The sequence below is a fragment of the Aquarana catesbeiana genome, linkage group LG07 (assembly GCF_042186555.1).
Source record: "Aquarana catesbeiana isolate 2022-GZ linkage group LG07, ASM4218655v1, whole genome shotgun sequence".
Classification (NCBI taxonomy): domain Eukaryota; kingdom Metazoa; phylum Chordata; class Amphibia; order Anura; family Ranidae; genus Aquarana; species Aquarana catesbeiana.
In genome coordinates this window covers 36418723-36432560 of record NC_133330.1, presented here as the reverse complement: position 1 = coordinate 36432560, position 13838 = coordinate 36418723, and the positions used below count along the sequence as shown (strand labels likewise).

The 13838-nt window shown below is 43.4% G+C and overlaps 1 protein-coding gene across 1 annotated transcript in view; it reads left to right on the top strand.

The window, feature by feature from the left end:
* The first annotated feature begins 5076 nt into the window (after positions 1–5076).
* TTLL3 (tubulin tyrosine ligase like 3) overlaps positions 5077–13838 on the top strand; it is a 50018-nt gene continuing 41256 nt past the window's right edge. Inside the window, exon 1 of the mRNA XM_073591979.1 lies at positions 5077–5254. The gene's annotated coding sequence lies outside the window, so the exon portion shown is untranslated. The remainder of the gene's footprint in view (positions 5255–13838) is intronic.

The following is a 13838-nucleotide window of genomic DNA, read 5'->3' as shown; positions in this document are numbered from 1 at the left end:
GGTCACGGCCCTCAGGATCGCTCCACAAGGAGGTGAGCAAGCTGGGGGGTCTGGTAGCAGATGGGTATCGAGCAAAAACATAGCCAGTAAAGGTTAGCAACAAATGTTTGCAGGTTAGGATCAAGCAGAGGCATAGCCGCCAACTCCATGTCCATATCCAAATGTAAACATTTATTGGTACATGTAAAATAATACAAGGGCTGATGCATTTCGGCACACCAATGCTGTAACCAAGGCGGTCTGCCAAAATGCATCAGCCCTTGTATCTTTTTACATGTACCAATAAACATTTACATTTGGCTATGGACATGGAGTTGCTGGCTTTTCCTATTTTAACTGTTGTCCGGATGACACAACAGCCTGAGCACCCAATCGTAGACTCTACTTCTATACTCAGGAGACTCCCTTGGTGAGAGCGCTACATTCCTTTTCATTTCTCAAGCAGAGGCATAGTTGAGGAACATGCTAAAAATTGGTAATGAAAATGTGGATGGCAGCAGCAACGTAAGGAGCAAGATACTGCCTGGAGAGAGCACAATAATCTGGCAAACAGGAAGTGCAATGGCAAGGCCTAAATAGGAAATTCATGGGAGGAGCAAATAGTTCAAGGTTCACCAGAAACAAGATGGAAAGTAGGTTTCTTCAAGGGTTTCAGCATCTGTGGCTCAGCAAGAAGAGCTACTGCCAAAAACAGCTGAGGTCTTGGGTTCAGATCCTGGTCCTGACAATAGGTAATGTGTTCTGGTGTTGTGGGCGCCCACTATGTTGTGCCAATGGTCGTTTCACACTTGAAAGTAGATCCAAATTCTTAAAATAAGCTTTAGCATGCTAATGTAATTTAAAAAATAGAATGGAAACTTTTTTTTTTTTTTTTTTTTTTTTTTTAATCTATCTGCAGCTTTCATAAAAAAAAAAAAAATATCTGGTGATGCTGCTAAGAAGGTTCTTGTCCAGGCACCTCCTGTTATCAGGTGACAACTGTTACCTAATTGTGCTCCCCTGGTGGAGATTACAAGGGGCCAAGCCAACACACATTGGGCAAATTTTGTCCACTGTTGTCACTATAAGGAAGCCGGTCCAGATCTATGATGTGCAGCCGAAACTGGAGCAAGTGTGTGTAGACCGGAAGAGGCTGAAGGAGATGAGCAGCACTGAGATACAACGAAGAATGAAAACTGAAAAAAAAAATGTGTTTATGATGCACAGCACTGAGGCAAACTAAATACCAGCCATAGAGTTTAGATCTACTTTAAAAGGATAGTTCACCTTAAGACCCCTTTCACACTAGAGGCGTTTTTCAGGTGCTACAGCGCTAAAAATAGCGCCTGCATAGAGCCTGAAAAAAGCCTCAGCTGCAATCCCAGTGTGAAAGCCTGAGTGCTCTCACACTGGGGCGCTGCGCTGGCACGGCGTCACAAAAAGTCCTGCAAGCAGCTTCTTTGCAGCACTACAGGAGCGGTGAATACACTGTTCCTATAGTGCCCCTGCCCATTGAAAACAATGGGGCAGCACCGTCGCAGCGGCGCTTTGCGGGCGGTATTAAACCCTTTTTTTCGGCCGCTAGTGGGGGTTAAAACCGCCCCGCTAGCGGCCAAATATTGCTGTTGAAACGACAGTAAAGCGGCGCTAAAAATAGCGCCGCTTTACCGCCGGGGCACTGGCAGTGTGAAAGCACTCTTACTAAAAACCTGCCTATGCAGGGAAGGGATGTTTGTAGATTAACCACTTCAGCCCCGGAAGATTTGGCTGCTCAATGACCAGGCCCTTTTTGCGATACGGCACTGTGTCGCTTTGACAATTGCACGGTCATGCGACGCTGTACCCAAACAAAATTGACGTCCATTTTTTCCCATAAATAGAGATTTCTTTTAGTGGTATTTGATCACCTCTGCATTTTTTATTTTTTGTGCTATAAACAAACAAAAAAAAAAAAAGCAACAGTTTTAAAAAAAAAAAACAATATTTTTTATTTCCTGCTATAATACACATCCAATTAAAAAAATTGAAAAAATCGAATTTCTTCATCAATTTAAGCCAATATGTATTCTTCTACAACAACCATGAATAGATGGCCAGCTTCCCTGGTGTTCCAATGCATGCCCTGTAGAGTAACCCGTGGCCTCGTGGGAGCTGTGACGTAAGTAATAGGTATGACGTGAGTCTGCGGGCATTGTGCAAGTCACTCTAGCCAAGGCCAGAAATAAGGCAGTGAGGGGAGAGGTCCCCAAAAAAAAAAAAAAAAAAAAAAGATAGTTTCACCCCATAAAAATTTTAAACAAAAATCCAATTCTGTTAGGCTAGGATCACACTAGCCCATGCTCTGAAATGCGATCCGCAGTAGATCAATTTTCAGAGTGCAGCTAAGCAGCCGCTGTCAGGTGTTCAGGAGGTGATCCTTTTTTTTTTTGCAGAGCAGCAGTTTATAATGAGGCCGATGTGCCGCAAACATGAGCCAAGTGTTTAGCTTGCGGAAGCAGCGCAACCCCATTGACTTGAATGGCTGAGTTTGACAGGCGGTGCTGCCTGACAACTCAACATGCCACGTTATATTTGCAGTGACCAGGACACAAAGCATCATGGCATGTGAAGAAAGTCTGGCTGGCCACACTTCCAGAAAATCAACTTTATTGCTGCAGAAACGACAACCCACAATGTACAAATGGGGAGCATAGCATACAGCTAACGCGTTTCACGCCATTCTTTGTGTTTAACTGCTAGCCGACCAGCCGCCGCAGTTATACTGCGGCAGGTTGGCACGGCTGCGCAAATCGTCGGAGGTGTACATTGGCTCTTTAAGGCGCTATTGCAGGCGCGCGTGCAGCGTGTCCCCAGAGCCAATGCGCGTGCCTGTCGGACACCCGCGATCGCTCCCGACGGAACGAGAACAGGGATGTGTGTGTGTGTAAACACACACACACATCCCGGTTCTATCAGGGGAGAGGAGACAGATCGTGTATTCCTACCAAGTAGGAACAATGATATGTCTCTTCGTCTAGTCACTCCCATCCCCCCACAGTTAGAAAACACACTGAGGGAACACATTTAACCCCTTGATCGCCCCCTAGAGTCAACCCCTTCCTTGCCAGTGACATTTATACAGTAATCAGTGGCTATTTTTAGCTGTGATCGCTGTATAAATGTCAATGGTCCATCTGTCCGCCGCAATGTCGCAGTCCCAATAAAAATCGCAGATCGCCGCCATTACTAGTAAAAAAAAATAATAATAATAAAAATGCCATAAATCTATCCCCTATTTTATAGAGGCTATAACTTTTGCGCTAATCAATCAATATGCACTTATTGCGATTTTTTTTTTTTTTTTTACCAAAAATATGTAGAAGAATACATATCGGCCTAAACTGAGGAAGAAGTTTGTGTTTTTATGTTTTTTGGGGGGATATTTATTATAGCAAAAAGTGCACTGGTCCAAATCATTTGGTGGAGGGGGGATTATGGTGTGGGGGTTGTTTTTCAGAGGTTGGGCTTGGCCCCTTAGTTCCAGTGAAGGGAACTCCTAAGGCCTCAGCAAACCAAGACATTTTGGACAATTTCATGCTCCCAACTTTGTGGGAACAGTTTGGGGATGGCCCCTTCCTGTTCCAACATGACTACACACCATTGCACAAAGCAAGGTCCATAAAGACATGGATGAGCGAGTTTGGGGTGGAGAAAATTGAGTGGCCTGCACAGAGTCCTGACCTCAACCTGATAGAACACCTTTGGAATGAATTAGAGTGGAGACTGCAAGCCAGGCCTTCTCATCCAACATCAGTGTCTGCCTGACCTCACAAATGCACTTCTGGAAGAATGGTCAAACATTCCCATAGACACACTCCTAAACCTTGTGGACAGCCTTCCCTGAAGAGTTGAAGCTGTTATAGCTGCAAAGGGTGGACCAACTCAATATTGAACCCTACGGACTGAAGCCTCGCACACACGATCAGATTTTCAGACCACCGTCCGTCCGTTTTTTTTTGTTGTATGCTAGTCTCATGTCGAAAGTGAAGAGGTTACTCACCATACGAAAATTCTCATACGCCAGAATACGTCAGACGTATTTATTATATTGCATTGATTGTTTTCTGACTGTGTACTGCATGTTTTGTCATTTTCTTTCATGTTTATTCATTGTATGGACTGCTTTGAACCATACACTATTTTTTATCATATACAATAAATTTGTTAAATTTTAATTTTATATATTTTCCTGTCTTTCCCCGTTATTCATTGGAATAACTCTAACCAAGCTGGTATTTATTTATGCTTATACTTATGAATTGTTCTGAAGAATATAAAATAGCTATTAATGAATCAATTATGTTGATATAAGATATATAATGTGCTATAGATATGTCCACTACTAAAATAATTCGACTCCTATCCCGCACAAGCTTCATTTAAAGCCCCGCCCCTTTCTGTTCTCTTTTTTTAAGTGACGTAACGCGTCAAATCGTTTTGCACGTGTTCTTTCGTATCTGACCATGCGTAGTCTTGCTCTTTTATGATTTTTTTCTATTAAAACGAAAATCGGACATTGAGTTTGCATCCGACAAAAACGTTATAGTCTGCACATCCAGCTTTTGTCGTACGAAAGACCGGAATCAGCTCTGGACAGCACCGCACTAACGATCCCAAAATCGGCAGATCGTTCGTGGGATGTAATTTTACTTCCGGTTTTCGTATCGTGTGTACGGGGCCTTAGGACTGGGGTGGTATTAAAGTTCATGTGCGTGTAAAGGCAGGCGTCCCAATACTTTTGGCAGTATAGTGTGCGCCACCCTGGTACTTTATCCCGCGTTTCCGTACATGGCGTAGATAGCATTTCGCTTACAATCCCTCTCACTTTTTATTCATCAATAATACAGAACGTCTCTCTAATCACGTTTAAACGCTTGTTGAGGTGGCGCGGCGCTGTACACCGGGGGGGGGGGGGTTAGAATGAGTTTACAGGTTGTTATGACACACAAGCTGTCAGTCAGGCCTACACAGATGGATTACAGGGGAAGCCATGGTGTGCTGCAGGAATAGGATTGTGTTGCCCTGTTGCCCTGGAGACGGCTGCCTGGTGACAGCAAACAGAAGGGGGGCGGAGCTTCCCCGGGAGCCTGGCTGCGATGGACAGGGAGACCGAGACGTGGGCTCTGCAAGGCAGTGCAGGGGCTCATACACCTGTGTGTACCTGGGACAAGCCGACCATCAGAGGGACAGTCCACCAAGCACGGTCCCTTGTCCATCCCTGCTAAGCCCATGCTGGGTAAGAACTCATAATACACTATGACTTTCCTGTACATATTGTCACCTAGAGCACCTGTTATAGAGGATTAAAAGGCTGAGGAATGACATACATTGCAAATACTATATTCTTCAGGGTTGCCAACCTCCTGCAGCATTTTTTACTGACACAAGATGGAAAATTTACTGACAGAACACCTTTTTTTTTACTGGAAACCTTAAAAAAATACAGAACTCCTATTGTGTGGGCAGAGAAGAATCTACTGGTGGGTACAATATTCCCAATCCCGCGAGCCGACGTATAGCTACGACGGCTCGCGGGATCGCGCCGACCTGCCGCAGTAAAATGACTGCGGCTGGTCAGCAAGCGGTTAAAGCTGTTTTTCACCTTAATGCATTCTATGCATTAAGGTGAATTTTTTTTTTTTTTAATGCAGCAGCGCCCCCCGAGCCCCCCTTATACTTACCTGAGCCCCGAAAATGTGCGCGACGGGAACAAGCACAGTTATTGTTATTCATTTTTGCAGTTTAACCACTTAAGGACTGGAAGGATTTACCCCCTTAATGACCAGGCCATTTTTTGCGATATGCCACTGCGTCGCTTTAACTGACAATTGCGAGGTCGTGCGACGCTGTACCCAAACAAAATTGACGTCCTTTTTTTTTCCCCACAAATAGAGATTTCTTTTGGTGGTATTTGATCACCTCTGCAGTTTTTATTTTTTGCGCTATAAACAAAAAAAAAAAAGAGCGACAATTTTGAAAACAAAGACAATATTTTTTACTTTTTGCAATAATACATATCCATCAAAAAAACGAACTTTAGGCCAATATGTATTCTTCTACATATTTTTGGTAAAGATTATTATTAGAGTATATTGATTGGTTTGTGCAAAAATTATAGCATCTACAAAATAGGGAATAGATTTATGGCATTTTTATTATTATTATTTTTTTTTTTACTAGTAATATCGGTGATCAGCGATTTTTAGCGGGACTGCGACATTTCGGCGGACAGATCGGACACCTTTGACACTTTTTTGGGACCAGTGACATTTATACAGCGATCGGTGCTATAAAAATTCACTGATTACTGTAAAAATGTCACGGGCAGGGGAGGGATTAACACTAGGGGGTGATCAAGGGGTTAAATGTGTTCCCTGGGAGGTGTTTCTAACTGGGGGGGGGGGGAGTGTAGTGACTGGAGGAAGAGAGAGATCGCTGTTCCTGATCACTAGGAACAGACAATCTCTCTCGACTCCCCTGACAGAACGGGGATCTGTTTGTTTACATTGACAGATCCCCGCTCTGGCTCTCTATTGCATCTATTGCATGAAGCAAAGTACAGCTACGGTGATTCGTGCAATAGAGCCGACCTGCTGCAGTATAACTGCGGAGGGTGGTCTTAAAGTGTAACTAAAGGCAAAACTTCTCTTTGTTTTTTTAGTTGTGGATAGGGATTAGAACGTTTGTCAGTTTTTATTGCTGTCTGTGCCCCCATTAGCCCACATCCACATTGGGCCGATTTGACATGTCAAATCGCATGCCAAACCAGGGCCTATTGCCGGCAATGGCACCGTCCGAATCGGTGCAATGCCGACTTTGCGGCGCCGCATTGATCCCCAAAAGTCGTTTCTGCACTACTTTTAGCGACTTGGGGGGGGGGGGGGTTTCAATAAACATCTGTGCATGAACCCGCACAGATGTCTGTCAAATCGCCCCGAAGTCGGACTGAAATACCGGTTTGAAATAGTTGAGCAATGCAGTGCATTGTCATGCATTACCGTGCATCAGAAAGCAATGTGCTGTGTGTTTGTATCCACTGCAGAAATATATCGATCTGGGCAAGGTACCACGCTGGACAGCCATGTGAATGAGGTCTAAAGGAAACCTGTCACAAGGAAATTTGTGGACCCGTGTCTAAAGAGCAGCTAGAATCCGTTTGTCATAGTGACCCCTTTAGCTTCCTATACTTTATCTGCTGACCCAGAAACAGGCATGCAGCTATGGACTCAAATAGTATTGAAACCAGAGGTTCAGCATGACGTGCAGGCAGCAGCAAACCTCATACACTATATTACCAAAAGTATTGGGACGCCTGCCTTTACACGCACATAAAGTTTAATGCCATCCCAGTCTTCGTCCGTAGGGTTCACTATTGAGTTGGCCCACCCTTTGCAGCTCTAACAGCTTCTGGGAAGGCTGTCCACAAGGTTTAGGAGTGTGTCTATGGGAATGTTTGACCATTCTTCCAGAAGAGCATTTGTGAGGTCAGGCACTGATGTTGGATAAGAAGGCCTGGCTCACAGTCTTCGCTCTAATTCATCCCAAAGATGTTCTATCGGGTTGAGGTCAGGACTCTGTGCAGGACAGTCAAGTTCCTCCACCCCAAACTCACTCATCCATGTCTTTATGGACCTTGCTTTGTGCGCTGGTCCAAATCATTTGGTGGAGGGGGGATTATGGTGTGGGGTTGTTTTTTAGGGGCTGGGCTTGGCCCCTTAGTTCCAGTGAAGGGAACTCTTAAGGCGTCAGCATACCAAGACATTTTGGACAATTTAATGCTCCCAACTTTGTGGGAACAGTTTGGGGATGGCCCCTTCCCGTTCCAACATGACTACACACCAGTGCACAAAGCAATGTCCATAAAGACATGGATGAGCGAGTTTGGGGTGGAGGAACTTGACTGGCCTGCACAGAGTCCTGACCTCAACCTGATAGAACACTTTTGGGATGAATTAGAGCGGAGACTGCGAGCCAGGCCTTCTCGTCCAACATCAGCGCCTGACCCAACGAATGCGCTTTTGGAAGAATGGTCAAACGTTCCCATAGACACGCAAATGAGGTGAAAGAAATGTCAATGTAAAAAAGAGAGAGAGACAAATAATTCCACAGTAGCTCACTAAATTAATCTATAAAACTCCTAAATATTAACATTGTGAAATGATCAACATAAAATACCCATACATAATGAAAAGTGTCCATATGGCATATCCAAAAAATATATATGCTCCATCATATGCAAATCAATATGGTAATACAGTCCAACTTAAAGTGATGAAAAAATTGTGAAACAAAATCTCTTTGGTCCACCAAAATCCTTCACCAAAGTGATGTGTGCCAATTCCACTCCCTTATGCCCTGTACACACGGTCGAACTTTCCGACGGAGAATGTGCGATCGGAGCTTGTTGTCGGAAATTCCGACCGTGTGTGGGCTCCATCGGACTTTTTCCATCGGAATTTCCGACACACAAAGTTTGAGAGCAGGATATAAAATTTTCTGACAAAATCCATTCGCGTAAATTCCGATCGCTTGTAGACAATTCCGACACACAAAGTTTGAGAGCTGGATCTAAAATTTTCTGACAAAATCCATTCGCGTAAATTCCGATCGCTTGTAGACAATTCCGACACACAAAGTTCCACGCATGCTCAGAATCAAGCAGAAGAGCCGCACTGGCTATTGAACTTCATTTTTCTCGGCTCGTCGTACGTGTTGTACGTCACCGCGTCCTTGGCGTTCGGAATTTCCGACCAACTTTGTGGGACCGTGTGTATGCAGGACAAGTTTGAGCCAACATCCGTCGGAAAAAATCAGATGGATTTTGTTGTCGGAAAATCCGATCGTGTGTACAGGGCATTAAGAATAAAGCTCACCAGATGCTGTTGCCATTCACTCTTGTGTCTGGCAAATATTGCCTTATTGGATGTTATTGAAGAGCTGCTTTTACACGCCAATCTCCATCCAGATTATTAAAGACACTCTCCACATGTGGTGATAGAAATTGAGACAGAGCCTCCAATAGTGTAAAAACACCTTAGGCCTCTTTCACACGAGGGATCCGTATGTCCGTTTTTCATCCTTCCGTTTTCGGATGAAAAACGGACATACATGTATCCCTATGGAGCGTCGGATGTCAGCGGTGACATGTCCGCTGACATCCGACCCGCTCCAATCCGAAAAGTGTAACAGAGGAAAAACCTACTTTTCCATCCATTTTCGGATCGGATCGGGTGACAACGGACACTACGGTCCGTCATCATCCGATCCCCCATAGGGGAGAGCGGCGCTCTGACAGGTCCGTCGCTGCACAGTGTGCAGCGATGGACCTGTCATCTTCCTGCTCAGCGGGGATCGGCGGAGCGATCCCCGCTGAGCAAGCGGGTGTTCACGGGGCGGATCACTGATCTGCCCTGTGTGAAAGAGCCCTTAAGGAATGCGCTTACATCATAAAAGAATCAAAATCGCCTTGAAACATGCCAGGTGACTCAGTGTTGCGATCTTCTCATAGCTTCCTTCATACACATGGAGTCACCGTCTCAGCGTTGCCGTGTAGCCACGTCCTGGCGCGTTTTGTCACTTCGGACTTCGTCACAGGGGGTGGCGTCAGGGCACAGCACGGCAACGAAGCTTAAGTATCCTCCTCCTCATCACTTTAACTCATAGTGAGCACATTTGGTGGACTTTTAAGTCAATGGACATGGACCAATGCAATATTGTCCATCTGTCCAATTATCCCGCCTTCTGCCAGTTAAAATTGTAATTAAAAACTATAAATGATAAAATATAGACATGTGCACAGCCAAAAAATTCGTTCATTTTCGTTTTCGTTTCATTAGTTTATTATTTTTTTTCGTTTTTCAGGTCATTCCTTATGATCGCGATTCGTAAATGCGTTCATTCGTAAATTCGTAAATGCGTTCATTCGTACATTCGTTCATTCGTACATTCGTACATTTTTACATTTGTACATTCATAAATTTGTACATTCATAAATTCGTACATTCGTAAAATTGTACATTTGTAAATTAGAAAATTCGGAAATTTGTAAATTCAAAGTTTGAAAATCCAAAAACCCGAAAATTGAAAAATCTGAAATAGTAACTAACTATTAAACTATAGGTATTGTAATTTCCTTTCAAATTTGACTGTCAGTGAACGTAACAAATACGAATTTAACCGAAGTTACGAATTATCCAAAACGAATGCTGCATCTAAACAAATGGAACGGAACAAATTAATAATAAATAATAATAATAAAACATTGTTATTATTATTATTGTTATTTATTATTATTAATTCATTACGTTCCATTCCGTTTTTTTGGATCATTCATAACTTCGGATAAATTTGTATGTGTTACGTTCACTAACAGCCAAATTTGAAAGGAAATTACAATACCTATAATTTAAAAGTTACTAGTAATTACTAACAGTTAAGTTATTATTAGTTAACTATTATTTCAGATTTCCAAATTTTCGAATTTACAAATTTACGAATTCACTAATTTACTAATGTACGAATGTACATTCGTAAATTGCGAATGTACGGATGTACGAATGCCCGAATTTACGAATGTCCAATTTTATCGAATTTACGAATATTCGGAAAAAATTTGTTAAACGGGTTTTCGTTAATTTGGATATTCCCGAATTAACGAATTTGTCAAAATTAGTTAAAAGACAAATTCGGAACGAAACGAATTGCACATGCCTAATAAAATATTCACAACCGGCTAGATGGTTAACAGCGGCATGCACATTACTGTGTCTCACCATACTCCCCCAATACAACACACTACTCATGTGGGAATTAAAATGGACTGACCTAATCGTCCAACAGTTCCATTAACCCCATATTGACTAAGAGAATTTGAAATGACCATTAAATGCTGCAGGAGGAGACAAATAGTCTTAACAGTAATAAGAACAATATTAAATTAGACTGCCAGTACAGCACCAATACCATCAATTTCTTGGATCTGACTATTTATAGGAAAGATGATTTTTTAGCCACAAAAGTTTATAACTTGGATCTGACTATTTATAGGAAAGATGATTTTTTAGCCACAAAAGTTTATAACTTGGATCTGACTATTTATAGGAAAGATGATTTTTTAGCCACAAAAGTTTATTTTAAAACTACAGATAGAAATAGTTACCTATCAATTGGAAGTGGCCATCATCTTATGTGGTTGCGCAACATTCCACGAGGTCAGCTAATGCGCACCAGAAGGAACTGCACTTTTGACAGTGAGTTCCTAGAACAATCAGATACCATAAAAAGGAAATTTATACAGAAGGGATATTCAAAGGTACAGATAGATCGAGAGGTCCAGAGGACATTGGCCATCCCGAGGGACCAATGCTTGGAGAATAGGATCCATATTGATAAAGATGATAACAAGCCGTGGTGTTTCATCTCAGACTTGAATTGCCAGTATAAGGAAATTGAGAGCATATTCTCCAGACATTGGCATATTCTCAGGATGGATAAGGTATTAAAATCTGTAATCCCCCCAAAAAACCCTCCTTTATTTATAGGAGGGCTCCTAATTTTGGTGACAATATAGTTCAAAAAATTCTAGATCCTCCGTCCAAACTATCTTTCTGTCAGGGTCGAAAAGGGTTTTTTTTAGCCTGCGAGAAATGTAGAGCATGTCAGTTTGCAAAAAACAATGTAAATTATTATTATTATACAGGATTTATATAGCACCAACAGTTTGTGCAGTGCTTAAGAAAATGAAGGCAGACATTATGCCGCATACGCAGGATCGGAAATTCGGCCAGCAAAAGACCGATGAGAGCTTTTGGTCGGAAAATGCGACTGTGTGTATGCTCCATCGGACTTTTGCTGGCCGAATTCCAGCCAGCAAAAGATTGAGAGCATGTTCTCAATTTTTCGGTCGGAAAAAGTTCCTATCTGAAAATGCGATCGTCTGTATGCAATTCTTCCGCGCAAAATTCCTACGCATGCTCAGAAGCATTGAACTTCATTTTCTCGGCTCGTCGCAGTGTTGTACGTCACCTCATTTTTGACAGTCAAAAGTTCAGAGAACTTTTGTGTGACCGTGTGTATGCAAGGCAAGCTTGAGCGGAATCCCATCGGAAAGCTATCATATCTTTTTCCGACCAAAATCCTGATCGTGTGTACGTGGCATTACGGTTACATTACAATTTGGTACAAGAGGAATCAGAGGGCCCTGCTCATTAGCCCCAGTTCACACAGGGGCGGCACGGCTTGCAGGTCGCCTCACCGAGGCGACCTGCACACGACTGCCACGGCAACTTGCAAAACGACTTCTGTATAGAAGTCTATGCAAGTCGCCCCCAAAGTAGTACAGGAACCTTTTTCTAAGTCCGAGCGACTTGCGTCGCTCCTATTAGAACGGTTCCATTGTACAGAACGGGAGGCGACTTGTCAGGCGGCTAGGTCGCCTGACAAGTTGCTCCTGTGTGAACCGGCACTTAGAGTTTACAATCTATAAAGGAAGGGTCAATTGATACAAAAGGTAATAACTATGGGGGGTGAGCTGATGGAGAAAGTAAAACAGTGTATTAGTTAGAAGCAGGATAAACTTCTTTAAAGAGAAGGGTTTTCAGGGATCGTCTAAAGAAGGATAGATTAGGGGACAGTCAGACAGATTGGGGTAGGGAGTTCCAAAAGATGGGAGAAGCTCTGGAGAAATCCTGGAGGCGAGCATGGGAGGAGGTGACAAGGGAACTAGAGAGCAGGAGGACTGAAGAGAGTGGTTTGGTTGGTATTTTGGGACTAGGTTAGTGATGTAGCTGGGGGCAGAGTTGTGGACGGCTTTGTAAATTGTAAAGGCTCAATGTAAAGAAACGATCCACATTTTTTTCAAACCCTACAGGTAGAGAGTATGAGATCACTGACCTCATAACATGTGACACTACTCATGTCGTATATGCATTAGTCTGCCCATGCGGACTGATGTATATTGGACGTACAAAAAGAACTCTAAAAATAAGAGTAGGTGAACACATAACCAATATATAAAAAGGATATAAATATCATAATGTCTCAGAACACTACAGGCGTTATTATGCAAAAGACCCCTCTTCATGTTTATTGAATATTAAGTGGCAGCACAGGTGTTTTTCATTAGCGTAGTACGCACACATATATTCCCATAGACACACTCCTAAACCTTGTGGACAGCCTTCCCAGAAGAGTTGAAGCTGTTTATAGATGCAAAGGGTGGACCAACTCAATATTGAACCCTACGGACTTAAAGCGGGGGTCCACCCACACCACCAAAAAAAAAAATATTAAAAGCCAGCAGCTACAAATACTGCAGCTGCTGACTTTTAATACATGGCCACTTACCTGTCCCAGGGTCCAGCGATGTCGGCAGGCGACGCCGAGAACCCGCTCGGTTCTCGGCAGCTGCCGCCGCCATCCTGGGTGAGGGAATCAGGAAGTGAAGCGTTGCGGCTTCACTTCCCGGTTCCCTACTGCGCATGCGCGAGTCGCACTGCGCATCGTAAGTGGTCCCCGCTCTCTCCTGGGAGCTGTGTGTTCCCAGCAGACAGCGCGGAGGGACAGGAAGAGGCATAGACTCCCATGGGAGTCTATGCCGGAAGTGGGTGCAAATACCTGTCTTAGACAGGTATCTGCACCCCCCTCCCCCCTGAAAGGTGCTAAATGTGACACTGGAGGGTGGGAGGGTTCCGAAAAGCGGAAGTTCCATTTTTGTGTGGAACTCCGCTTTAAGCCTTGTACACACGTCAGATTTTCGGATGACCGTTCGTCCGTTTTTTTGTTGCATGCTAGTCTTATGTCGAAAGTGAAGAGATTACTCA